At 49.6% G+C, this 27,849-nt stretch overlaps 1 protein-coding gene across 5 annotated transcripts in view; it reads right to left on the bottom strand.

Annotated features, from left to right (window-relative positions):
* LOC142576440 (uncharacterized) overlaps positions 1-27,849 on the bottom strand; it is a 291,100-nt gene that overhangs the window by 184,442 nt on the left and 78,809 nt on the right. For 4 of the 5 annotated variants that reach the window (XM_075686582.1, XM_075686576.1, XM_075686581.1 and 1 more), the window contains exon 2: positions 15,308-15,387. The exons of the other annotated variant lie outside the window; for it this stretch is intronic. The gene's annotated coding sequence lies outside the window, so the exon portion shown is untranslated. The remainder of the gene's footprint in view (positions 1-15,307; positions 15,388-27,849) is intronic. 5 annotated transcript variants of the gene reach the window in all.

The following is a 27,849-nucleotide window of genomic DNA, read 5'->3' as shown; positions in this document are numbered from 1 at the left end:
ACGCCAAGGAACACGGGAGTAACTAGACAGTCTCGAAATAGGACGCTTTCGTACCACAAGGAACTAACCACAGGAGTGTGCGTGCCTTGTGCAAATTTCGGAGAGTTAGCGTTTACTTACTACGACTGGTCCTTGGTCGGAAAGAGAGCAACGGGAGGAAGAAAGGCAACAGTTATTCCCTTCGTGTCGTGGAGTAATGCGGCGAAAACGGTGTTGTCCATAAACCGTGAATAACTTGCAGTTCGTGCGCTGTCTGTTGAACTACATGCAAAGCACCAATTTGCCTCTTCGTGAGAACAATTGCGTTAAATTTAAAACGTGGAATGCGCACGGCGCTAGAGCCTCCCTACGGGCGCGGCGAGTATTTCGAGGTTCGGCCAGCGTGGGAATGACGGTTGCTTAATTAGCATACACGAATTTGCCTAAACCTCGTCCTTCTGGCTTCCAAAGGTGTTGCGAATGAAAAATACACAGCGGTCATGCGTGTGTGCTGAAACTTATTGTCCTCATGCGTTTATACACACACACACACACACACACACACATTATGTATATATATATATATATATATATATATATATATATATATATATATCGCAATTCAGGAATATGATTTTATGCCGTGTGCTCACGCGTTCGAACTTGATTCATATTGTTTGTTGCCTTCAGGTTAGCGCGTGAGCGGCATCACGTCTTCCGCCACTTTGGCTCATTTCTACTCTTTACACGTAAAGCAGCATTTTTTTTTTTTTTTTTGCTTCGGGTAATGTTCCTTTCATACCACCGCAGCCCTACGCATGCTAAATGAAATGAAGTAGCAGAAATCACGTTCCTGTAACCTCTCCACCTGGACCCCTTATATAGCTAAAGCTGTCTAGAAAGATGCGTAATAACGCCAAAAGAACATTTCAATCCAGAACCACGAAAATTAAGACAAATTCATGTACAACTCGTCATTCACATTGTCGCTGAATCATCAGAGCGACATAGTTCCATCTAGTAATTTTGTAGGACACTATGGCTATGACATGACTTCCGAGATCGGAGGCCACGATTACGGGTTCTCGACTTGATACGTCAGCAGTCTCTACTGCCGTTTGGCGGCCGGCTATCTAAATATCTTAGCCAAGAGAAAGAAGATAACGAGAAGAGCAAAAAATATAATATGGAAAGACATACAAGACGGTAGCACGTAGTGTGTTCTGAGTATGCAAACCAAATGATTATTCGGCAGTCGAGTTTCAACGGCCGAAGGATGCTCAAAACACACGCGTTATCAGAATGCAAAGTTATCAGAATGCAAAAAAAAAAAGACGCACGTTCTCAACGGCACACACACGGCACAGTGCTCCAATTGGCAGAAGCATTCCTCTGCGTACGCATACGGATCAAAAAGAACTCGTTCGATAAGTTGATGAAGCTTGGCGTCACTGAGGGACGCAGGGTTTAGAACAGGCGTGTAATGGAGGAGGACTCCGATTTAATTTCGGCCAGATGGGCTACCGCCCAGCACGGTACACGAGTGGTTTCCTTTTCTTTCTTCTTTTTTTTTTTTTTTTTTTGCATTCCGCGCTCAGCGGAATCAATGCAGCGGCGGCGCGGTCGGGGAACGAGACGAGCCCCAGCGCAAACCTCGACAGTCGCAGCGCCCACAGAATCTACAGCGGCAACCGAGGCTGTCCTATAGTGACACGTGGTTGTGCTTTGTGCAGGCGAGCAACGAATTCATAGACGTTGAATGCAGCTATGTAATGCACCGCTAATGAGCGTCTTGGGGGTGCTTATCTTCCGGTTAACCTCGTTCCCGCCCTTTCCAATCTCGTTTCCCTCTTTTTCGTCCTCTCAGGCGTGAGTGTGCAAAATGTGCTTCCGTATGCGTGAGCGAGCGACCATTGCACGCCACCTTCATCACGGCATTAACAAGAGTAATCACTTAATGAGTGCGACAATATTCACGCACGCAGAAACGAACAAACCGGCGACAACTGCAACGAGGCATATAGTCCATTAATATACCCAGAGAGAGAGAGAGAGAGAGAGGGTGGGAGCAAATGAGGGAAGTGCTCTATACATAATTAATCGCGGAGAAGTTTGCACGCGCCATAGCCTTCTACTTCAGATGTGAATGAAAAGAAATATAGAATTATACGCACAGTGCACGCCACGGACAGCGCAACGCAGACAAAACGCACCATAATTCACGCAACACGCGACGCTATTGAAGGAGTCCCCGTTAAGAGCGGCAAGACTCAAAGCGTTGTCGCTGCGCGGGACGCAGAGCCGGCGCTACATATTTCTTTTTACATGGGCAAAGTATATACATATCACGAGTCATAATAGCTCAGGGCGCTGTACCGTATTGCACTATACCGGTCAAATGTCGGCAACACATACTACTTCCCATTTGAACTTAAGCGGACACACGTAGGAAAGCCACCTATATGCCCTCAACTTATGCGTATCCATATAGTATGCATATAATAGCCCAGCCCGTTTTTTTTTTACGCACCAGCCCTCGGAGTGCTTTCTTCTATTTATTTACGAGTTTATCAACACAGGTTGCGAACGAAATTAAAAAAAGTCAACACTAATGTTTAGCACATGTTTAAGGGCATAACTAGGTGAAATTATCTCCCGCAGAAGAATGACACGCACACACGCACGCACGCACGCACGCACGCACGCACGCACGCACGCGCACACACACACACACACACACACACACGCACGCACACACACGCACACGCACACGCACACACACACACACTGTAGGGTCTATCGTCCTGAAATTGCACAGTGGAGTTATGAGGGACGCCATCGAGGAGAGCGCCGTATTAATTCGGAGGAGCACCTGAGGTTTTTCGACGCGCGCCTAAATCTCCGCACGACCCTTTTTTGGTATTCAACCTGCATTCAAATTCGTCCGCCGCCATCGGGAGAACCGAAGCCGCGATCCCGCTCTCGCCAGTGAAACGCCTTAACCGTGCAGGGTGCCTCCCCGGAGGGCACAAAAGAAATATTAAAAACAAATGAAATAGGAGAAAAAAGAGCGTGCAACAGAATATTTCTGGCGCGAAAGTATACAAGGATTCACAGCGATACGAAGGCTGACTTCTCCCGACCACGCCCTGACCTCGCAGCATATTTAAGGAGGCCAACGAACGGCGCGTACAGTTTTCCTTCCTCTCTTGGTTCGTGTGTATTCACATGAAGGCTTAAATCCTTTCGAAAGCCGGCGCAATTCCTAGTCGTTCACTTTGTGCTTTACTATACCACCTACTGAAACAGAGCAGCTCCCGGCAGATAGGAGAGTGCAGGTGAACGAAACTTCTCGGGAAACGATATATTGTTCGTTAAACATTCATTGCAGCGGCGGCACACATCTGCCCGCATGTACGCGATCTCGCGACTCTGCAAGGTAACCTTTCTGATATATGGAAAGCTGTTGTGCAAGGCTTACGGCGTTAAACCACAGGATTGATGCTGGAAGATCTGTTTAAGTCTGAATCGCTCAACCCACCCAAAAAATGTATACTTCACACACACACACACACACACACACACACACACACACACACACACACACACACACACACACACACACACACACACACACACACACACACACACACACACACACACACACACACACACACACACACACATGGAAGAAGACTGAATTTGAAGTGACCCGGCTGTAAACACCTTCCTGGCCTATTTAGTTCCTCACGTTAATCTTCGTTCTCGCTCTCAAGCCCAACGCCCCTCTGCCGTATAGGTATGTCCATCGTCGGCAACTATACGTAGGCCGCATCGAGAAAGCTTCGAAGCACTAATTTCACAACGAGTGTCCAGCACGTTTCGCGGCGCACATCGCCGAACCTTGTTAACTAAAGGGTAATGATAATGTAACTCCTTATAGACGTTCTAAACGTTTTATTCGGTTTTAAAGCGCGAGCACAGATGGTGCTGGCGAGAATAGAACATTTATTATTGCATCACGGCGTATTAACACTGAGAAACAGCGCGCTGGATTAAAGCTGCTAATTGAGTTTGGAAGCCGCAAGAACTCAAACCTATTCAAGTCGGCGTGCTTCCCGTACGACTCGATGCCACCGAACCACCCGAATCAAGTTTCTGAAGACAGCAGAACCAAACTTATCTCCAGCAATATTTGCGCGCGAACATACCACGGTCACTGCCCCAAACAATGTCGCGAGCATAAAGTTTTCTACATAATGTAATCTAGAAAGAACTCGGGCGGTATCAAGGGAATTACGGGCAGCACATGGCTTCGTCTTCGACGTTCGTGATTGCTGCTTCACAAGTCCTTGCGACTATTTATTACGCTTTATATGCTCGGTGTCTGAAAAAAGTAACCGTGCAGCAAAAAAATGTAGGGTCCTTAAAATTCAAAATTTACAAGGTACGGCAGCGCAGTGATCGCGGCAGGAGATGCCGAAAATGCGCACCACCATGCAGCCTGAAGACATGCAAGCACACGACGTTGCTCACCGTGGAGCATTCGGTGCAGGGTTACGGGACTCGTCTGTGCCGTGCAGCGAGCTGCAGGTATAACGGATGTCTGTAGCTCCTGCAGTGTGAGAGGATTGTTCTCGTATACACCAGCATACTACCGACTGCACCTTATGCAGATGGTTATCGGAAGAACTTGCACTATCGTATCGCACTCGAAACTGCGATGTAAGTAACAATTATCGTCACATATCGTTCAGTTTTTCCAAATGCATGGTTATACTTTGCGTATGTGCGTATGTCTATAATTATTTGCCCATGAATTTCGAAGCAATTCCCTTATTCTAAACGCAAACGCCAATAAAACTCCACGCACGTGCATTAATTATCGCCGTGAATGGTTGCATTTAGAACGCGCAGTTTGACAAGGAGGCAGGAACATTGCAATGCCCAGAATTGATGGAACCCTGGCTGTGTACCGCCATGCTTGCAGATTCCGTAGTCGCTACAGCGCCCATTTTCTCTGTCTATAGTGCTTTTCTTTCTTTCCTTCGGGGGGGGGGGGGGGGACTTTTCGCTCGAAGAGAGCCTCGATGGCCGCGTCAACTTACTGCCCACACGCCCCGAGTGTCGAAAGGTATATAGGTGCAACGTCGTCGTCGACGATAAAGCCTTTACGACCGCGGGCCCCGCGTCTGACGCATAAAGATCATTGCCGCGTCGCGCCGGTTCGTTCATCAAAGGAGCGGCACCTCGCGTGGCCCTCAACAACAACGGGGCGTAAAGGCCTGTCCGCACCACCGCGCGAGACGGCACACGCGTGTAGCTGCACTTGCGAGGCCTCCTGAAGAGGCAGGCGGCGGCGATCTGCGCGCACAGCGAAATACGCTCGATGTAACGCGAAATTCGTCGAGTTCAAATTACACAACGCGTCATTCTGTATAAGCGTTACACCTGGCATCGTAGCGTAAGGGCCCCTGCAGACAGCTGCAGCCCTGTGCTCTTATTCAAATTTTCGCGCACCTTAAATCTATATTTGCAGTTTCAATAGAGTAATTAGCGGACTCTAATGGTGGCAATCTAAGTTTCTCACTTGGACAAAGAGCCAATTTTAAAACAGAACTCATCTCCTCTTTCTCTCACTCTGCATGTACGTACGTACGTGTATATCTCAACCTTGCTGTTTTGGCTAAAATTTGCGACGATAAAACAAAGGCTAGACAGAGAAGTGACCCTCAAAACCTGACCTCTAAGTTTCGCAGAAGTGGGCCCACTACATGTAAACAAACGGCGTAGTATGCACACTATAGGGTCTTCGACGGAGCAAACGATAAGTTTCATGCACAACCTAAGCTCGACTATGATCGTTGCATAGCGCCATATAGACGCGGCTCGCTTATATGTCTTCACGCATTCAGCGGATGCAGGTGCGCGTGACTAAGCTTTCTGATGCTTTCCTTTCCGGCTTGGGTGGCCATATATTACAGCTGCAGAGCACGTTTATGATAAGCTCGTCCCCTCGCTTCCTATTTTTCTCTGCGTACAGCAATGAATGGTTCAGCGTCAGCGCTCTTTGAGCGACGCCGCAACTCTCCCCGCATCTCGTTCCGGCCGTCCGCGCCGCAATGTGACTTCGCGGTAACCGCGCAGTATACGAAATCGAGCGTGTATAACCGGGCCGACGAGGGCGTATACACTGAGAAATAAAAATTTCAAAACAGAGTCAGCGGAACTACCGAAAATAGTTGTTTCTCGCAATGATTTCCACGATAAGAACGTCCAATTAAGATCCGCTCCGATCAGTAAGAGAAAAAAAAATACTTTTATTTTTACGCCAGCGTCCGGCGCTCCGATCAGTAAGATTCCGCTAGAAATGCGCAGAGAAATTAAACGAACGTCTCAAGTTTTACGTGCCCAAATCGCGATCCCATTACGATGTGCGCGCCGTAGGGGGAGGGGGGGGGGGGGGGTCTCCGGACTAATCTTGACCACCCTCGGGTCATTGCAATTCCGTCGCCGCGACTGAGATCGAACCTGCGACCTCGTGCTCGGCAACGCAGGTATTTTCATAGGGAGCTTAAATCGAAACTGAAATGTAATTTAAAAAAAAACATCAGCATCTACGAGACTGAGACATCTAAAGCACGGAAAGTGTTGGTGCATCTTCTAGAATTGAAAAAAAAGGAGTAATTAGTATTACTTTATGAAAAGCTCACAATGGCTGAATGAAGCCAAATATAAGCCAGATGGCGTTTACGATAAGACGTTTCACCCTAACCTCTATGCTATCAAAAACAGTCGCTGAAAATAGTATTTTTTTTCTCTTACACTTAAGAACACGCCCGTATCTAGTAACATTATCCGATTATTTCCCTCAGTCGTCTAAACATCCTCCAATATATACTTCACTCAAAAAAGCATTGGAATGCAAGAAGATGGAAAAGAGTAAGCTTTCCAGATAAACACCCAAAGAGAGAGAGAGAAGAAAAACGAAAAACAAAAACAGCGCTACATATGTATAGCGCAAAACGCCTAAAATTGCAACACTGCTTCTTATAATAAGAGGAGAAACAAGTGCCCCGCGATGGCGCTCGCTTGGGCAACCTCTCCGGGAAGTTGAGTGCGGCAGGATGACCCGGCTGCATGGGAAGGGTCGCCCGGTTAATTGGCCGCCCGCAGTGGAGGGCGTAAGAGAGAGGAGAGAGAGAGAACGGGAGAGGGACGAACCGCTGAGCGGAGGGAGAAGGTAGCATCACACAGCGTCCTCCCCTTTATTAACACAACTGAGACCCCGGAGCCGGTTCTATAGTTGCGTGCACCCTTTCCATATCTGCCGGGTATGGACTAATTAGAAGACAGTTCGATAGTGGTATCGCGCACGCACTCACCCCGAAAGCGATAGCCCGTAAAGGTGAACGTTCTCCCTCGTGCTGACTGCAGTACAACTGTTTTGTGTCGGGCAAGATGCGCGGACCAATCGTACGCACCCCACGTGCGTCTGCCTCGGCCGTTAGAATACACCTGCACTGATTCACCTACACACCGATCCGGGTGTCCCCCCCATGAGATATCCGTCCGCTGTTTACGATACCCAACTGCAACGGTCACTCCTCAGGTCCTCTGGCAATGCCAAAAACTACATTCCCCAATATCGACATGTTTGCGCAGCGCAAAAGATGAGGACTGAAGGAAGAAATGCAACACAGGCCCCAATCCCCACAACTCCTAACTGACCGCGAATAGAATAGCTGCTTTAGAATAGAACAGCTTCGGAATAGCTGACTACCGCAAGCACGTATCTCGATCAAGTGCACCCAGCAGAATTCATCGAGCAGATTCTCAAGCTTGCTGCACAGAGGTCCTGGACAGAGCTCTCCACCACCGGTGCATGCAAATAGAGAATCACACCGGACCCCGCCGCCCCGACGAAGGCCACACTTCCGGGGGAGGAAACGCCTCTCGATCAGAGTGGAGAGGGGGACACCATGACGGCGGAACTCGTTAGGCGCGAGATGACGGCATTGCGGCACGGGACACCGTTGTCACCACACGACGCACTGCTCGCGGTGCCGCTGTTCTGCCGCCTTGTCGCGCGTGCACAGACGCAGGTGGGCCGTCGCGAATGGATGCCAGACGGGAACCGAGGCGAGAGACGACGATAATGGGAGGCTTCCGAAAAGGCGCCCGTTGACCGCGGAACAACTCTCGAATGAGATGGGAGCGAGCCGGAGTTGCGCATGTATGGCGGCGGGAGGTTATGACGTTGCTCAACGCGTGTGTCAACCTCGAGGGAAATACGATCTTGTCGACCGTCAGTCGACCGGGGTAGTCGCCCCGCTTGGAGGACAGGTCACGAGCCGAGAGAAGCGAGAAGATACGTGGTGGAGAAGGCAACTATACATGGCTCGTCTACGAAAGGAGAAGAGGTTGCGTCGTTCGCGCGGCCCGGCGATTGTCGGCAGTGACGCCGTGTAACGGGATTTCGCGACGAGGAACCAGAATATCGGTCGTTCCGTCTCGTCTTGGACTCTTAGAAATTTATGCAAATGCAGTTGTAACAACACCCGAGGTGAAAGGTGGTGTGCAAATCCAGGCCCCAGCGACCGCTTCCGCTGCGCAAGAGAAACGCGTCTCGAAGGCCATGCTTACCCATGTCTGCATGTGCCGGAAGTGGTTGCAGGGGCCGCGGAAACACGTCGTGACCGCCTTGTTCTGGATATCCCCTATTATGGACACTGTGACGTGCCCAAGCATCAAATTCTGCGATGGCACCGCTTTGAGCCAATCAGAGGCGCCATTGCAGCGCTATGGGGCAATCACAGCTGACAAGATGGCGGATTCGACAATATGGCGGAATCTTGACATTGTCGAGAATGGCCATTCCCGCACCGTTACGAGCATGGCTTCGATATTTCGCTGCGCACGCACACTCTCATCGCGGTAGCCGCTATAAAGGTGCACGTTCACAATTGAAAGTGACAGCCGCGCTGTTATATGTACAACGGTGATCGCGACACGTAAATCGATTTTGTTGCTTGGCTATTTCCCGTTACCCGCGTCTGAACGTAACATCGATCTAAGATTTGCAGGGACGAGTTATAAAGGCGGCGCCAAGCGTCTACTAATGGCATGACGTCGCTGTCAACAATATAGGTGAAAGCTGCAGACCTATTGCGGATTCCATTACCTTAGGCAAATCAAACAGAACAAAGCCAGCATATGGTTCATACAGCTATTTAAGGTGGCAGCCCACCTACAGGCACTATATACCACAGTCGTTGAAAAGTGCGCAATCATTGCATTCCGCCGGTGCTAACATATGATGCAGAAAATTGGAGGTTAACAATGAGGCTCGAGAATTTTTAGTTACTTTTAGAGCTTTTACCTAATGACACTCTGCCCGCAGCAGTGGACAATGTATTGACAGCTTTTAAAGCTTCTTCACGCACTCTTAATTTCACCCATGAAGTTCCTAGCACTCATTCTATCAGGTTCCTAGAACTGCAACTAACATTCTTTGATGACGGGCATTTATGCTGGATGTTTTCACCTAGAGGCAAGAAAGCTCTACCATTTGGTTCTGCACATTCGAAGATTGTAAAAAAGAGGGATTGCAATGAATCCGCAGTGCACTCGAAAGAAGCTGTCACCACGCTATTAAAAGTAGCTTTGACGCACAATTCCAACATTTCGAAGGCACATGGGTTAGCTCAGCCCCTTTTGAAAGCGGTAGCTGAATCGCTGCTTCAGGGGCTAAAGAAGGAAGGTACGAAGCTGGCAGATGTTCGGGCAACTGAACGTAGGAAACTTCAAGTCATGCCGTATGTGCATAAAGTGAGCCACAACATCAAATAGGTTGCCGCTGAGCAGGGAGTAAGTGTAGTGTTTTCTGCTCCTTGCAAGCTTTCGGGTCTGTGCTCGCGCATTTCTCGAGGCAGGGCAAGGAACCACGTTTGCACAACGCAGCATGAAAACCGTTTTATGGCATGTGTCGCAGGGGTTGTGTATAAGTTCCCTCTTACATGCGAAAGAGTTTGCATAAGCCAAACTGCGGTCGATGTATTAATGACCGCCTGCGTGAACACCACTCCTCCCTGGGGTCCGACAACGGTGCAAACTTGCCTCGCCATTGCAATGAATGTGGCTGTTACCCTTTGTTCAGCCATGTAACGATTCTTGGTAGGGGCAAGGGCAAAGAAGAGCGAGAAATCCTGGAAGCGTACTACATCAGTTTATTAGGTGACGACTGCATTGTACAACCTTGGTGCGCTTACTGAAAAAGAATTTGCATTTCTAGGTCGGTCACGATAGATGCGACATGTTGTCTTTCCGTGCTCTGTGATTACTGATGCTGTGGTTGCGCATGCTTGCTGGCCTAGCTGGGACTACGTCGTTTCTAATAAAGCTCATTCGATAGTCCAGTCGTTGTGGTGTGAACCTCTTCTTGTCCTTTCTGTTTTGTGACTGGTTTTTTTTCCTTCAACAGGCTGCTGCTGCTGATAATGATGACGACAAGTATAGCCTACCAATGTTAGCTTGCGCACATTTATAGCACATGTTGCCGTGGTAACAACAACACCGTAAAGCGCACCAGACCGCGATCGAGAGTGGCATGCATGCCGCACTTCCGTCCAAGCTGGTTCGCTGACCAAAGAAACTTGTTTACAACGATAGCCTCGAGAGGCAGAAACAGCGACTGCGTAGAAAGAATTCGTCCGAGGTTTTGTTTTTGAAGTTATTTTCACTAAACGTGGCCTCGCGGCCAATTCCTTGCATCATACAGGAAACACAGAAAGCAAGCGGGAGACAGAAGCAGCGAAGCGGCGCGAGCGAAGGGCGCGTCTACTCAGAGTGGGTACGATTGATTACGTCGCTCAATTTCGGTGCAGTTCGTGCAGCGCGTTAACCGAGTGAAGGTTACCAGGCGTGCACGAGAACACACAGTATAGGCCGATTTCGAGGTTTCCGAGCTGCTGCGAGCACGCAACGCTGTGCGCCCACGTCTATACGCAACACGGCACACGTGCGGAGGAGGCCTTGCCGGGCAGAGATCGTTCAACGGCCGCGGGGCGGACGACGGTGTATAGGATCGAGGGAGGCGTCCACGAGAAACCGTTTGTTTACCGAGGAAGGCGGCGCCTCGTGCAAGGAAGGGGGGCCACATGCGAAAAGTAATAGAATAAAGCAGCAAGAGAGGACCGTCCGTATAACCACCACCACGTGCGCACGACGGCAATGCACGTGTTTTGGTTCGAAAACGCACGAAAAAAAATAAATATTGCAGATAGCGCGTGGCCGCCACAGGAACATCGGTCGGAAGTTCGGGGGAGGAAGACGAGCGGGAGCAGCACAGCAGATCGAGGGAGACAGGGAGCGCGACGGGAATGCCGAGCACGTGTGCGCTGTGCACGAGACAAGAGGTCAACGGATTCGCGAACAATCAAGCGCGAAGAATGGCAGGGAACGCGTACGCGGAGTGTGCGAAACAGCAACCAGAGGTGGAGAGGAGAGAAACCGAAAACGAGGAAAGATGGGGAGGTTAACCAGACTCACGACCGGTTTGCTACCTTGTATTTAGGGAGAGGGGATATAGGGATGAAAAGAGGGAGAGTTTAGTTTCGGGCACATTTCGAGACGCGCAACGAGTATATATTAAAATATACACGAAGCAACAACCACAGAGTCACACCGCGCAATCTCGACAAGCCGCTCCTACGGGCCCGCAGTGAATGAGATTGCTCTTTCCGTCGCGAAATGCGACGGACGCTGAACGGATGCCGCGTTTCCGAGTTGTATACGAAGTCGCTTGACGGCGCATACGAATCCGCGCGAGGCGGTCGAACTCGTCCGTGCGCCTTCTATCACTTCATTATGTCACTGCCGCAACGTCTATGTAGGCGCCAGATTAACGCACAACGAATTAAGCGATTTAATCGCAGCGTTCGCTTCCACGCGGATCAGCGGGCCCGCCGAACATACGGACCGACGTGAGTGCACGTTCCCGCAGCTGCACTCCAGCCGCCTGCGTTGTACGAGCACGGCGTGCGTGAGACCGCTGCAGGCACTAAAAATACGCGTCCTCCGACACTTCCCGGACGGGAGGACTCTAGCGCTTCCACTTCGCCGCCGCATATGCGCTACAAGGGGGGGGGGGGGGGGAGGCAAAGCTGGCGAACCTGCCCGGAAGGGTTCCCTGAACCTCCGCGCGGCGCTCGGGCTTTGAACTCGGCGCTAAGCCGCATCGCGGGCTCCGCCGGCGACGGGAGACGCCGCGTATGGCCTTCGAGATTTGGTGAATCTTGGAGGCCATACGCCGGATTTGGAGAAGGACCTTGTGCCTTTTCGCTAGGCACCTGTGCATATATATAGAAGTAAAAGAATGCCGTTGGCTACCCTATACTGGGGAAGAGAAAACACGTGGTACGAAAGAATGAAAGAAAAATAAAGATATAAGGCAATAATTAACAAGAATAACTGGCGCGCGAGCGCTGCCCAAGTTAACAAGGCTGCGAAACGGGCTAATCGGTGGAAGTATCGGTTAGTTCGCACTCCGTTTCGTCGGCATTTTCTATACGTCAACTTCTATACACGTCCGCGTCCTTTTGAACCACAGGCAGCGCGCTTTGCCGCGAGGCCGGTCAGGCAAGATTTGCGTTCTCATATCAAAACGCGAGCTTGAGCTATTGCGCAATAAATAATAATAATAATAATAATAATATCAACGAGGTGAGATTATAACTCCTCGTGAAGTTGGTCGCACAAAAATTTTCGCATACGACCTGTGTCGCACGGAAGGCGCTAGGAGGTCAAAACTGACCCCAACTGTCTGTCTATATGAGAGAGGCCCTGAACAGGCGTGACTCTTCGGAACATTAAGTCATCTGCACTGTTGCTGCGTTGTCACATACACACACAAAAAAAAAGAAGAAGAAAGCCAAAGCCGATTCACACGCCACCGAAAACGTAATGCACCGCCTATGGAGACGCCACTGACAGCCACCAGCGGGCGCTTCCAAAAGTATACGCTCGGGAGCCGCTGCAGGAAATGCACGATCATCATCATCATCATCATCATCATCATCATCATCATCATCATCAGCCTGGTTACGCCCACTGCAGGGCAAAGGCCTCTCCCATACTTCTCCAACAACCCCAGTCATGTACTAATTGTGGCCATGCCGTCCCTGCAAACTTCTTAATCTCATCCGCCCACCTAACTTTCTGCCGCCCCCTGCTACGCTTCCCTTCCCTTGGGATCCAGTCCGGAACCCTTAATGACCATCGGTTATCTTCCCTCCTCATTACATGTCCTGCCCATGCCAATTTATTTTTCTCGATTTCAACTAAGCTGTCATAAACTCGCGTTTGTTCCCTCACCCAATCTGCTCTTTTCTTATCCCTTAACGTTACACCTATCATTCTTCTTTCCATAGCTCGTTGCGTCGTCCTCAATTTGAGTAGAACCCTTTTCGTAAGCCTCCAGGTTTCTGCCCCGTAGGTGAGTACTGGTAAGACACAGCTATTATATACTTTTCTCTTGAGGGATAATGGCAACCTGCTGTTCATGATCTGAGAATGCCTGCCAAACGCACCCCAGCCCATTCTTATTCTTCTGATTATTTCCGTCTCATGATCCGGATCCGCCGTCACTACCTGCCCTAAGTAGATGTATTCCCTTACGACTTCCAGTGCCTCGCTGCCTATTGTAAATTGCTGTCCTCTTCCGAGACTGTTAAGCATTACTTTAGTTTTCTGCAGATTAATTTTTAGACCCACTCTTCTGCTTTGCCTCTCCAGTTCAGTGAGCATGCATTGCAATTGGTCCCCTGAGTTACTAAGCAAGGCAATATCATCAGCGAATCGCAAGTTACTAAGGTATTCTCCATTAACTTTTATCCCCAATTCTTCCCAATCCAGGTCTCTGAATACCTCCTGTAAACACGCTGTGAATAGGATTGGAGATATCGTATCTCCCTGCCTGACGCCTTTCTTTATTGGGATTTTGTTGCTTGCTTTATGGAGGACTACGGTCAACGACGCACGATCAACGACGCAGAAAAGTACGCCGCGCGGCTGCCGGCTTTCCCGAGCTCAATTCGCGAGACCGCCACCAGTGTCGCGTCCATCGGCGCGCACTGCGCCTTATAGCGTGCCGACTACTTTTACTGCGGCCCGGTGAACCCAAATCGAGGTAGTGTTAGTGAAGGGATTCAAAACCGACATGAAATGAGCACACGTGAGTGACGCAACGTTCTCTCTAATACTCACCTGCGTTTTCTCTTTCTTCGGCCGAACGACAACTGAATGGCGCAGGAAATGTCGCACAACGCATATTTAGTGCAACGCGCAACCAACGTACCTGTACCTCTCCATACTTGGACGATGCTCGTTTGAGAACTTTAAAAGCGTATGTTCAAGCTCTTAGTGCATATGACGCATTTATTTATTTACTTATTTATTTATGTATTCTAATTACTTTATTCTCATATCGGTGCTTGTACCCCGGGAGTAACGTAGAAGAGGGGAGTCCGATTGTTTGTTAGTCCTGCAAATAACAAATTAATGAAGCAAAAGAAAAAGCGTAGGGGAAAGTATTTGTCGGTTATTTACATTAATTGCTGAAATCTAGAAACGATAACGGTGGTTCGGCCCTCATCGGCGGCAAGTAGCTTTTGTTCGTCCACTTTCCCTTTCCCCTTTTCCTTTTCGTTTTTACATTTTCAACCGAAACAAAAGCGATTTCGTCCACATGCTCGCATTACTTTCATTGTCTGTCGGTATCACATCGCGAGTATTCAATTGCTCAAGAAAAGAACAAAATTATAGGGTTTTACGTGCCAAAACCACTTTCTGATTATGAGGCACGCCGTAGAGGAGGACTCTGGAAATTTTGACCACCTGGGGTTCTTTAACATGCACCTAAATCTAAGTACCACGGGTGTTTTCGCATTTCGGCCCCATCGAAATGCGGCCGCTGTAGCCGGGATGCGATCCCGCGACCTCCTGCTTAGGAGCCTAACACCATAGCCACTGAGCAACCACGGCGGGTAAGAAAAGAACTAGCCGTCCGCTGCTATGATACTCACGGCTACTATATACAAGAATTTCTTTGCATGCACGAAGCGACAGTATAGAGAGTAGGGTACATTGGTTTTTTACACGAAGAAGACGCCCGCCTCGACGCCGTCAGTGACGGCGGCTCTCCAAGCGCTTCCGTAAGGTAACCTCGGCGCGCGCTCGGCCCTCTACGGCACAACGGGCAGCTGTCGGCCGCCTACACAGACCCCGGTGCGACGAACTCGGCGGCGCTGCTCGGAGCCGCATCACTCACCGCGGGAAGAGCTTGCCGCCGGATGCCGATGGCGGAGGAGACGACGCCTTTTCCGCGAAGCGTCGCGTCAGACCGTAACGCTGCGAGAGAGGGAGAGGGAGATGGGAAAAAAAGGAAAACGTGAATTCACAGCTCGGGTGCGCTCACCGTGCACTTTTCGAAACACTTCCCCTCTTCTGTACAGTGAACTTATAGCGTAATCTGTTGTTATAGGCTTCTGTGATTCTTGTTTGTTGCTATGCGGCTTGATTTAAATGAAACGATGCGCAGGAGTGGAAAGGGTGTCCTCCCTCCCCGATTTCTCGCCGTAATTTCTATGTTTCGGCCTCGAATTTCATATTTTTTTTACAAGTTGTGACGAATCTAAGTTGTATCTGCTAGAAAACAGAAGCAACTGAACTAATGCACGCAGTTTTATCATCGGCCATCGTTTAGGGCTTATTTCTGCGAATTATATGATTTTCTATGTTGACGTAGTAGCTTTCATGCATTTACTTATTTATTTCTCATCACTTTGTATATTAACTAAATAGTTTTCTTCACCGTAGTAATACTTTCTCCCTGTTCTGTTCCTTGCCCCCACAAACGTACGCCCCAGAGTATACATACAACAAAGCGCAAGGTAAATATAAAAGAATTAAGGCAGTCGAACAATGGTGTCAAACTACGACACAACAACGCAAAGCGCGGAAAACAACAGTGGCAGCGAGTTATAAAAAAATATTGACATCACGAGAATAAGCGTCATAAAGAATCCATATTTTGTGAACGGTTGACTGTTGGTGATCACAGGCACATGGAAACGTCTGTGTTCTCTGATGATCTTGTACGGAATACGAAAAATGATAGAACAACAAGAATAATAAACCCTTAATGCAAACACATAAACAGCACATAGACACCTTCCCGAGGACCATAACGTGGCCAGGTCTCGAATATTCGATGCGACTCCGGTGGTTAGAGCACCGCAAGAAAATAAAATATACACGCGCGTGCACGCTCAAGCGGTTGACGCCAGCGTCAACCGCTTGATCAACGGCTCAAACTGCCTCGAACAACGAACGCGCTATCTGCCCGCGCATGTGCGATTGGCAAAGACACACGCGTAAACAATTAAGTCACGCGAGGCACGTATATGCCCCCACTCAGTCGCTGCGGCGACAACGACCTCGTCCCTCGTTTCGTGCGCAGCATGTAAAGCACGACTCGTTGCGCCTCGGCGAGAAGGCAAGTGCCCCTCGAAGGCTTCCTCGTTAGATTTTTCTTCTTCCCCCTCCCCAACTACACTCTGTTTCCTGTTTTCCGAGGCTTTTTTTTGAAGCGCCGAGTGAAACCTAACCCAACCGCCCCTTTCCTCTACTCCCGTTTACTTTTGTTTAACTTTATTTCTTATTTTTCTTTGTTGCCTCGGCGCGATGGACAAGGACAAACGCGGCGGCACTCCCTTCGTGGTTCAGCAGGAGCGCGACATACGCGACGGTCGTCGGTCTTTGCTGTCGCAAATCGCAATTTCCGGCTCGGATTCCGTGCGGCTGCTGCGTTCCACGCCCTGCGCGCACGACGTTCGCCGTCCACGCGGAGCGTTGCTGCACGTTTACCGTGCGTCGGACTTCACCGCAGAGGGGCGGCGGGAGGGTGCCACGCAACGTCTGTGCACGGTCATTCATCCAGTCCGTCCGACAGAGGCCCTCGCGTGCCAGCAGAGATTCGCGGCGAGGGGTCTCCTTTCGGTCTGTCCGTGGTCGCGTTTGTAAGCAGCGTGTGCGCGTCTACTGAGGACAGTCGCGCATCGCGTGCTTTGAATGCGCGCGGCCTCGCCGAGTCTTCTAGTTCGGCGACTGGAATCCTTCGACCCCCTCCTCCTCTGCGACTCATCCAGTGGGAGACAAACCGCATTTATAGTTGACCGAAGGTCACTGTCGCAATTTCTTTGAACGCGGATGGCGGACGAGGGGAACCAATTCGGTATCAGACTTACGCCTAGAGTAACTCGAATAATTATCGATTTTTTGTAATATTTGAATCGAAATAATTTTACAAGTATCTTGTGTTCGTTTCTGAACCTTCTCATAAGTCACAAAACGATCAACGTTGCTCCAGCAATGGATGTCCCAGGCTGAGGCCATCGTTTCCCCAATGGGTCTTCGACGAAACCCCTTGGTGAAACGTTGGTCTACACTCCATTTCATACATCAGGTGCAATACTGTGGAGGCTAGAGATACTTTTTGCAGCGGCTGCGTTCGCACTTAGACATAGCTCGGTGTTTCTCGATCCGATTTTTGTGAAAATTGTCTTTGTATAAGCTCAGTTCTGAATGAAAAAAGAATACCCTTAGAAGCAAACAAACGATGTACGCATACGGCTGCTAACACGTTGCCTTAAATCCATTTGCTTTTCGTTGTTTTTTTTAATTGCAGTCCGTCGCGAGAGACTCACGTGCATGCTCGCGCGAGCAAACGCCGCCTGGCGCGCAGCGAAGCATAGACGGGAACGCGCGGAGTGATAAATTTTTGTGACCGGACTTCTTGCGTACCTTCCACAGCGTTGAGGCTGATGTACGAAACGGAGTATTGTCCATCCATCGTTTGACCCACGTTGATCACTTCAAGGTGTCCAACGTACTGTGAACCCATTGTTTTCGTAAGCCGTAACACACGTTCAAAGTGAAACCATATATATATGGTGAACGTTAGCTTCTCATTTCCAGAAACTGCTATTGTCCTGTACCTGCCTGTTTCTTGGACCTTAAAGCACACATTATAGCCTGGAAGTATCTTTCCTGCACCGAATTAGTTTATGGAGTATTTCGTACTCTACTCACACATTTCTCAGAATAGAGCATATTGAGTACAGCATTCAAGTCAGGAGTTTCTTCAGCAGAGCCAATCATATCTTACAATGTTCTAGCATTCTTTTGCAAAGGTCTGCTTTTCGTATCACTCGAAAGAGCAAACGCCGCCGTTGACACCAGTTGCCACCGTTGCCACCACTTGGGTAGTTACGAAAATCAATCACGACTTACAACATATACAAGCCATGCACGGTGTGTGCGTAATGGAAGCACTCGTGCATCATACTGGGCAGGCGCCACACATACGCCTCTCGTCAAAGCGAAACCCACCAATAAAAAGCGAGCGAGCAGAGACAGAGAGAGAGAGAGAGAGAGAGAGAGAGAGAGAGAGAGAGAGAGAGGCGCGCGGTAAAGCCGTGCACACTCGCCAGAGTTCAGCCAAGCCCCGTCTTCGACCGGCCGTTATCGAATAGCGTCAGCGTCAGCTTCGATCAGCCTTCGCGTCTCTTGCTGATCTGCGCATTCTCTTCTTCTTAGCTTCACGTTCTGCACAAGTCTCATCTATCTTGGTCGGGCAGGCCGAAGCACTTGCGCAACACCTCCCATAGCTATGTAGCTTATCTCCGCTCTTTCCACTTGGCATACATAACATTTCCCGGAGCCTTCATTACAGCGGCGCCGCAATGCATGCGTTACCAGACGCACAAGTCTTCGCTATACTGCGACACTGCACGGGGAGTCGTCTGGGCCTACACATCATTTCATTACCAGTGCCGCCTAGATAGTTTTGGTGAGATGCGTCTGCCATTTATGAGCCGTTCTACTCTTGGCGGCTCGACGGAGCGGTGTCAGCGCAGAGACCCTCTCTAGCGTGTTCGCCATAGCTTGACGCAACGCAACGACACGCTCGACGAACGCGACACTCCGTTTATCGAATTGCCGCCTGCGAATTCTTCTGCGACCACAATGCCTCTCGCGTGCTGCAATGCAATATTATCTGTGATGCCACTTTCGGCTGGGCTTGGCGTTCGCAAATTTCCCCGCAAGAAAGTCACGCGCGATATTCCGTTTCATCTGAACAGATTACGCATCTATCTATCAGATGCAACAGAAAGTCAACGGACGAAGAATACATAATCTACGATCGTCCGACACTTGGGATCGGTAACGCACCTTCGTGCAACAGCTGTGTGTGTGAGAATTCTAACGAACACTTCCTTCTTGTAATGAAATCGTCACAACTACCAGCGCCTTCTACTATATACTCATGATAAGATAGATCACGATCACTCTCGATAACAGAGGTTATTTGGATCGCCCCCGAATGCCTCGCAAGCTCAGAAAGCGGTGCGCGCGTTACCGCAGTCCCTGAAGTGGACAGAGCTCAGCGATCGACTGAATTGTCTGCACTTCCAAAATGCCGCGCTCGTGGCACCTCCTAATAAGCGAATTATATATACCGGCGTTCTCTCTCCGTTCCGTCTTTCTTTTTGACCCTTTTGAGCCACCGTTCTGCAGTGCAGGGTAGCAAATCGGACGTACACGTGTGCCTGGTTTATATTGTATTTCATAATAACCTTAGGTGTAATGTGTTAAGTACTGTGTTTTCAATATCAATATTTTGTTGTATTGTGTATTAGATGTACCCTTTTGTAACATCAATCATCTGTATTTCCATCATTCGTATATTCCTTCCCCCTACTCTAATGCCCAACATTGGGCGCTGTAGGTATGTAAATAAATAAATAAATAAATAAATAAATAAGAAGTTCTGCTTGCAGGGCCAATTGGTTCATGGTGACACTTGTGAAAACCAGCGAAAAACTCAGTCTAGCGTTGTGGTGCCTCTTATTTCTGTCGTGTTTGCGCCTCAATTTTTCGGTGGTTTTCTCAAGTGCCTGGTTGATCTATGTGCTCTTCTATCCCTTTGCTTCTCTCTCTCTCTCTCTCTCTCTTTCTCTATAACCGCGTAGCTAGAAAGGAACTATCTCTACAAATGCAAAAGGAGGAATGCCATACAACCCTGTTTGGCATATCGCGCGAGAGCGTCAACAGGCGGCGCCACACATTAACGAAAAATGACATCCAACGCAATATTCGTACGTATACGCAAAAGCAGACAGGGCCTACAGGCCGAGTAAGTGCAATGTGCACGTATACGCTAATTTGCGTATGCAACTTTTTTTTTTTTGCGCACGATATATTAAAGCTTCGCAATGACACAACGTTCGTGTTACGTGTCTGTAGAGCCTTCGACGTGACGGCGCCAGCCAACCGGAAGTGCGCTCGGTTTACGCAAACCGTGGGACAAGGCGACGCCACGATTCCGAATGTACGGCGGCGCTCCGCCGTCGCCGGAAGGTCGGAGACAGTTGCAACTGCGCGACGTGCTCTTGGCTTGCGGTGCGTAGTTGTAGACGAAGGTCTGCGTGGATGAGTTTTTGGCCCCAAAGGGCCAAACGAATGTGGCGAGACAACTGTTCGAAGCTATATTCTCCGACCGAGATTATTATTACGCCAAGCGGCGATCAAGAAGCGGGAAGTGAGCTCGAGCGCGTTCGCTGTTCACGCGATAGCGTTAAGGAGCTCGTGTCGCAGAAAAGCCGGTGTCGTCGGCGTCGGCGTCGGTGTCGGCGTCGGCGGCGTTGGCCGTGAGCGATAAATCACGGCAGGCACTTCATAAATAAAAAGCAACTTCCAAGATGGGCTGGGTGGGAATCGAACCAGGGTCTCCGGAGTGTGAGACGGAGACGTTACCACTGAGCCACGAGTTCGATGCTTCGAAGCGGTACAAAAGCGCCTCTAGTGAACGCGGTGTTGCCTTAGAAATGAGCTGTTTCTAAGGCTCAGGCGTGCGTCGCTTGCTCAGGCGCACATTTCGTTGTCGCGCCGAACGCTGCGTTGCTCGACGCTCACTGCGTCCGATGCGGGGCGCGTAGTCGCTGCGCCGTAGCCCATTGTCTTACACCCCTTGGCGGGTCGACGGGAACGCTGTCGCGTTTTTGGACAACGTTCCGCGCACGAGCTGAAGTCTATTACACAACGGTCACCGTGAACTTGAACTTGTAATGCATGCGCATATGCAAAGAGTGGGGATCAGGCACGTTTATCGTCAATCTGCGGGTCTCTTCTCGAAGCAGATCGCTAGAGATGAAATTTTTTTTACCGCTTAACAAAGTGCAAAAGCAACCAGAGTGCTCAGCGATTCAAACGCGATACTCGGAGCGCATGCCTGATATAGCTTGTTGCGCTACCAGCGGGCGCTCGGGAAACCGAACCGATGCATTTCGTTATATGTACGATGACGGGCGGGAGCGTTCGCGATGCATGGCGACTGTGTTGCCACGCGTCGAACCAGACGCCAAACACCGTGGAGATGAAGATGCAGAGGCGTAAGAGGAAATGTATGCGTGTGGTGATGACGATAACGACGATAACGTACGGATTCGGAAGAATAGAAAAATGCCGGCGGTAGTCATTAAGAGTTCGACGTTTTGAACGCTTTAAAGGAATCAAAGAAAGGAAAAAGAGAAAGGAATCTTCACAACAGTGGGTCTTCCGCAGCCCCCTACAGTATTTGCCAGTTGTAGATCATTAGTATGCGTTCCGCGTATCCTTCTTGTCTTACTTCAGGCGCGCGGTGAGTAAGACCATTTCGAATGCTAACGAACATCGGCTCCTCGAACGACGCCGGCGAATGAGGAGCGGAGGATACGGAGGAGGACCGTTGCCACGGGCCGATGAGTCAGCGGCGGCGAAAAAAAACTTGTTGCGGGCAGAGGCGGCGGCACACCGACAGGCGAAAATGCTTTGGCATGCATAAATAAAACGAAGGCAGCAGGTGACAGGGGAGAAGGCACCTGCAGAGGCGGCCAGAGAGAGAGGAGCTAGGCCGCGGAGGGCGAACGGACGGAGCACAGAGAAACCGGTTTCTCGGATGAAGGCCCGTCGTCGCTATCCCCCCGCGTATAGCTCGCGTGTGGCACGGTCACCTTTTTTTTTTCCGGCCGCAGCTGTACGGACGGAGACGACGACGCCGTTCTCCCACGGGCGTTTGACTGAGAGGCCTGAGCCAAAACGAGGGCTGCCTATATTCCTCTTAAAAAAATGAAATTAAAGGTCCACAGAAAGCCTTCTAGTGGACAGCATTGGTTTATCCTATGTAGACAAAAAAGTATGTTAAAAAATGCTGGCTGTTTTTTATCTACATAGCTGTAGTATCTGTAGAAGTTACCCCAGCTGCTCCCTTCGCTTTTGTTGCACAGCAACAGGTGTTAAAGAATAATGAATAATGTTTATTCGGCAAGTGTCCACGAGTAGGCTGGACATTTCAGAGCGCCATGAATACATAGAACTTGAAAGCCGGCGGTGACGATTGGCGCCTGCCCTATACACGCGGCAGGCGACATGACTTAAGTGCCCTTTATGTACATGTCAGACATGTGCGCGCACACAGGGTCAGCTTTATCAAAGAGAGTCTCAAAAGACAGCGTGTACGGCATGGGATGCTTTCAGAAATTACGCATGTAACGTGATCCCCAGGGGAGGAAAAACAACGAGCTTCTCTCTATCTCTCTCTCTCTCTTTGAAGTCAGCTAGATATTTTGGACGGCGTGAATATAGTGCATCGCCGACATTCTACTGTGTATGGAGGGGAAAGGCGCTTAAAAGTGTTTCACCGTAGAGTGCCAAAGAGAGAACAAAAAACAAAGAACGAAAATGAGAACAAAGAAGAAGTACTCCAGTGAATTGGAAGAATTCACCCAGAGATTTCGTAGCAGACGGTATACACGAACACGTCACCCATGTTCGCGCTCCCAACTGCAGCCCCAAATTTCGCTGTGGCGCATAGTTTAGCACGAAGCCACCATGACGACGCGCTACGCTGCGCAGTACGTTGTGTCTGGGTTATCTCAGCGCTAATCAAAGAGCGTTGACTACATTAACTATACGGCGTTGACCGTGACGACGTGTGCGGCGCGCAGGAGAGGACGGGAGTGCGTGACGGACATAGCTTCCGAGCGCGCCATCTCACAGAACACCGAGAGACGTTGTTGCCGAAATTATTTCCTTTTTTTTTCCCCCACGCGGGGCCTCATTCCTACCGCTCACTCAGGGCATCGTGGGACGCGCATCACCGACGGTCAGCGCTGCTTCCGCCTGCTTCGCGGTCAATCTCGACCACAGCGCGGGTTTCGGCGGAACGCACGAAGATTTAAGATTCCAGACGCGTACGCACTCGCCAGCGATCTGCGCAACCGAGGATTGCAATCGAAAGCTTCGGTACAGAGAAAGCACCGGGAAGGGTGGGAATATTCGCTCTAGCGAGGATTTCGCTATCGCGGAAGCTGCAGCTACATACTAAGCGTGTACGTATAGGTGTATATATATAGTACGCCCGAAGCATGCAATACGAATAAGTAATGCCCTTTGACAGGAAAGCGGAGCTGCTTGAGCGAAACATGTTACACGCGTGTACCTTTGTCCGGATTTAGAAAGCCTCGAGGGAGTTGCAGTAGATTACCGCTCAGTAAGTTGTTCACTTACAAAACCAAGCAAAAAAAAAAAAAAAGAAGTGTTGAGCGATTGTCACTCATTTGTCCCGTTCGATAACTTTATCTGCGGCAACTATTTGAAGAGATGCAGCAAAGTGATCTACTATATATATATTTTTTAACTGCGGTCTTGCGTTCAGGATCAAGCACTCCTGACGCTGTGCTCGCGGTACGCGTGTAATCAAAGCTATACAGCACATTACGCAATGGCTACGGGGGCGCCGTTGAAGTCTACGCAGTGTATATACTGATGTATAGCATCGCCACCCTTACGCGCTTACACGTCATTGGCAGCGATGCAAGAAGAGAAGTGAAGAATTTTTTAGGCACTTAAATTTACACACAGCTGATACGCTCCGTGCAAGCGTATGAAAGAATGAATTAATTAAATTAATTAAGTTTACGGGGAATTACAGAAAGGAGTAGTTCACACTAACAAGTACGTGCCATCACGGGCATTACAAAAGCGTGTTGTACACGGCTGTCTTGAAACTTGCAGTGTCCATGGGATAGTAGCGTCGGAGAAGGGCAGGCGGTTCCAATCCAGACTTGTTCTCGGGATGAAAGAATCCCGGTAGAAATTAGTTCGGGAAAACGACATACCTACTTTTAGGCTGTGATCTGAGCGGGATGCTAAGTACGATTGAAGCGTTGTAAGCTGCTCTGTGAGAATAGGGTTGAAACGATAAACCTTAGGAAATAGGCATGATCGGGCACACTTGCAACGGAATGAGAGTTCAGGTAGGTCGGGGCGCGTTTCGCAGACGTAACACTACAAGGTAATGAGAATTGTGCAAAATAAAATGAAAAACCCGATTTTGAACGCTTTCGTATCTGTGGAATTAAAGTAGTTTGGTTAGGATCCCATACAGCCGAAGCGTACTCTAGCTTAGACCGAAGAAGTGTTTTGCAGAGGGTTAGCTTAAAGGGACACTAAAGCGAAACAATAAACCAGTTTAGACTAATGAAGGATTGTTTGACAACCCTGCAGGCAGTCATTAAAAAAAATAGTTTGGTTATTAGATGAGAAAATGAATGTCCAAGTATCAGTATTTGAATTTCGCGCCGAAACCCCAGCGCCGGTACGTCAGGGTGACGTCATGGATTCCAAAGTATAGTTTTCGCATTTCGGCCGCGTTGGCTGAGTAAAGGTTCCCGAAACTTGCCATGTTTAATATTTGGTTCATTTAGAACACAATGTAGTCAACCTGTACCGCTATATATAATTAGTAGGCCATACAAGATGCCATCAAAATCCAAGACGTCACAGCCACCAGGTGCGGGAACATAAGTAGGCGTCGCCACCCGTATTTCGTTCTTGCGCTTTTTCTGGCTCACCAAACGTCTTATCGTTGTAAGAGTGGTGCTTTTGGTGTTGTAGAAACGTAATTTACTGACGCAGAAGAAATCATTTTTCACTTTAGTGTCCCTTTAAGTCGACTCCGAGCCCTCGGGGCGGCCAAACCGTAGACCTCTAGACTCGCTTTCCAGTGGCGAGGAAGGATGAAATAGGACATCGCTGAATTGATGTGCATCCCACAACTTCTTGCCAGGCCATGATACCGTTCATCCCATTTCAACGATGTCTTCTTCAGCGATCGCGTTCAGGTAGCCTGAGAAAGCAAGCGTTAAACTGGTGTGCAAGAAATAAAACAGATTTCCCCACAAACACGTATTTTACGACTATAGCGTAGACGCATAAACTAATCAGCACGCTTGCGCCACTGATTGCAGTTCAGACTTTCACACTGTGCGCGCCAATGCTCAGAGACAGAACTAAACCGAGCTGCTCCTTTATCTCTCACACACGTCGATATCTCTCACGCTATAATCGATAAACAGTGACCGAATAAGGACACCAGTCATCGCTTCGAAAATAGAACTTGTCTCCGGCGTCCCGTTCTCGAAGGCAAATACTCCCGCGTAAAAAGAACATTGGATCTTCCCGGCTGAGACAGGCAATTGACCAGTTTGCCTGCTCTGCCGATCAGTTCGAGCGTCCATCTTCGTGCGACTCTGTATCCGTACACACGCCACGCTCACACGCAGCCAGAAACACATCGTGGAGGGAAATCCTTCGCAAACACGCGCGCGGACTGCGCGACGCGCTAGCTGTGGCAATCAGAGGGAGAGAGAGCGTGCTCCGCATACTCCTTACTTTTCCCGATCACCGGGAAAATCCGCGTGTTCAGTCGAACAGCACCGTTCGCCGCCGCGTCCCTGTTCCCGCTACCCCTCCCCCCCCCCCCCCCCTCACCGTACCTCGCTCCAACGTAGTCGTCGGCGCCTCGGCGTCAATCAATTCGCGATCGCCTTTCCGCGCGCGCGCCACCAACGAGAGCCGAGGCACGCGAAAACCGCAGACCTGGCCGCGAACGCTCCGGCGCATACCAAACACGGCAGGCTCGCCGCCGCCTCGAGCGCCATCACTTGCGTCTTTTTGCATTACGACGCGCAAATCCGCTCAGTCGTGTCTTCGGAGAACGCTGCGCAGACAGGCTATATATACGTGTACGCACGTATATGCCTACTACGAGCGCGCAATGTAGGTCGCGCCTCCCTCCGCAAATCGCTGCTGCTGTTCTTTCCTGACGCGAGCAAGACGGGCAATTGCGTATGCTTATATGCCCGCGCCTCGGATCGATCGGACGTCGGGGAAGTAAAGGTGCGACGCTTGCCCGAGGCTGTTTACTACGTACGCGCGCGTGCGGAGAGCGCATTCCCGTCCGCAAGCGTGGGACGACGAAGACGAAGAAGCCAAGGTGAGGGGGCCCCCGCGCCACTCCGCGCGTTCGCTTGCGGACCACACCGACGACGGGGTGGCCAAACCGTTTTCACTTCCTTCCTCGCACGCCTGGCTTGTCCGATCGGTTCGCCCGAATGGTCGACTTGGTCGCGCGTATATAAAGCTACTGCCTCAGCATTGGTGAAGTGAGCGCCACGTGAAATCGTCCAGAGGGCTCCTTCGGGGGGGGGGGGGGGAGAGAAACACACACACACACACACACACACACACACACACACACACACACACACACACACACACACACACACACACACACACACACACACACACACACACACACACACACACACACACACACACACAAAAAAAAAAAGCTTCTTCAAATTATGCGGAGACGAGTGGCAAGAGAAAACGAACTTAGAATGATAGAAAGCAAGGTGAAAGACAAAAGAAAGAAAGGAAGACGAGAACTCCGGCTAGCAAAACGTTGTTAAGCGTACTATTCGATTTCGGGGCACGAGGCAACAGCGGAAATGAAATTGGGCATTCGCGATTCCGGTTGGTTGGCTCGCCGACATTCTGGACAAATCGCGGTATCGATTCGAGTGCATTACAGAATTGAAAGCTGCGCAAGTTAGGCACCGTGAGAGAATTGCGCAGCCCTCCCGATACACGAAACCGCAGTGTCATGCGCACTTTGCCTATTGTCGTTTCGCGAGCGCTGCACAAGTGTCGAGATCATTAGTGTGTGATGTGTTTTTCTCTATTTAATAACGATCGCTTGTTACTTATGTTGCTCGTTGAATATTAACATTTCCTTATTTTTCCCTTATGTTTTACCCTAATCATCCCTGGTAGTACGCAATACGTTTACCGTGCTTAAATTCCAGAGTGTGACGATTGAATTGTACGATACACATGACGGAAGTCAAGCTGGAATTTCTTACGCCAAGTTAGTTGGAGCCAGTGCCGAAGTTATTCGCCTACGACGTTGAAAAATGTGTGACGAACATGATGAAACAGACAGATTTACGAGGCAGAACGTGTTCGCGCATCAAAGGCAACCCTGCGCACGAGGAGTAAACAGGTTCGAAGTTATTTCCTGTGCTGTCGTTACTTCATATGGTTTCGTGTCGTCTTACACCAAAACAGAAAAAAAAAAGAGCATTGCCCAGCAATTCTGCGGCGAAGGGACACTGGTCGGCAAACGGTTGAGAAACAACCTCACGTTGCAGTCACCGCGTATCGCAAAAAATGTTGCAGCGTGCGTGTCAGAACAAGTAGGCAACAGGTAACGGACGATCACAGCGCCGATCTCTGGTTCGACTCAACCCAAAGCTTTCGCAGTAAACATTGTCACCAAGCTGAGTGCTCAGCTTTGCTAAATTTACTTAAGCCTCTATTTACTAAACATAAAGAAAATAATTACTAAACCGCGGGCGAGCAATG

This window comes from Dermacentor variabilis, chromosome 3 (assembly GCF_050947875.1).
Source record: "Dermacentor variabilis isolate Ectoservices chromosome 3, ASM5094787v1, whole genome shotgun sequence".
In the NCBI taxonomy this organism is placed as follows: domain Eukaryota; kingdom Metazoa; phylum Arthropoda; class Arachnida; order Ixodida; family Ixodidae; genus Dermacentor; species Dermacentor variabilis.
Note: the sequence above shows the minus strand (reverse complement) of the source record. Positions and strands in the feature narration are given on the sequence as shown.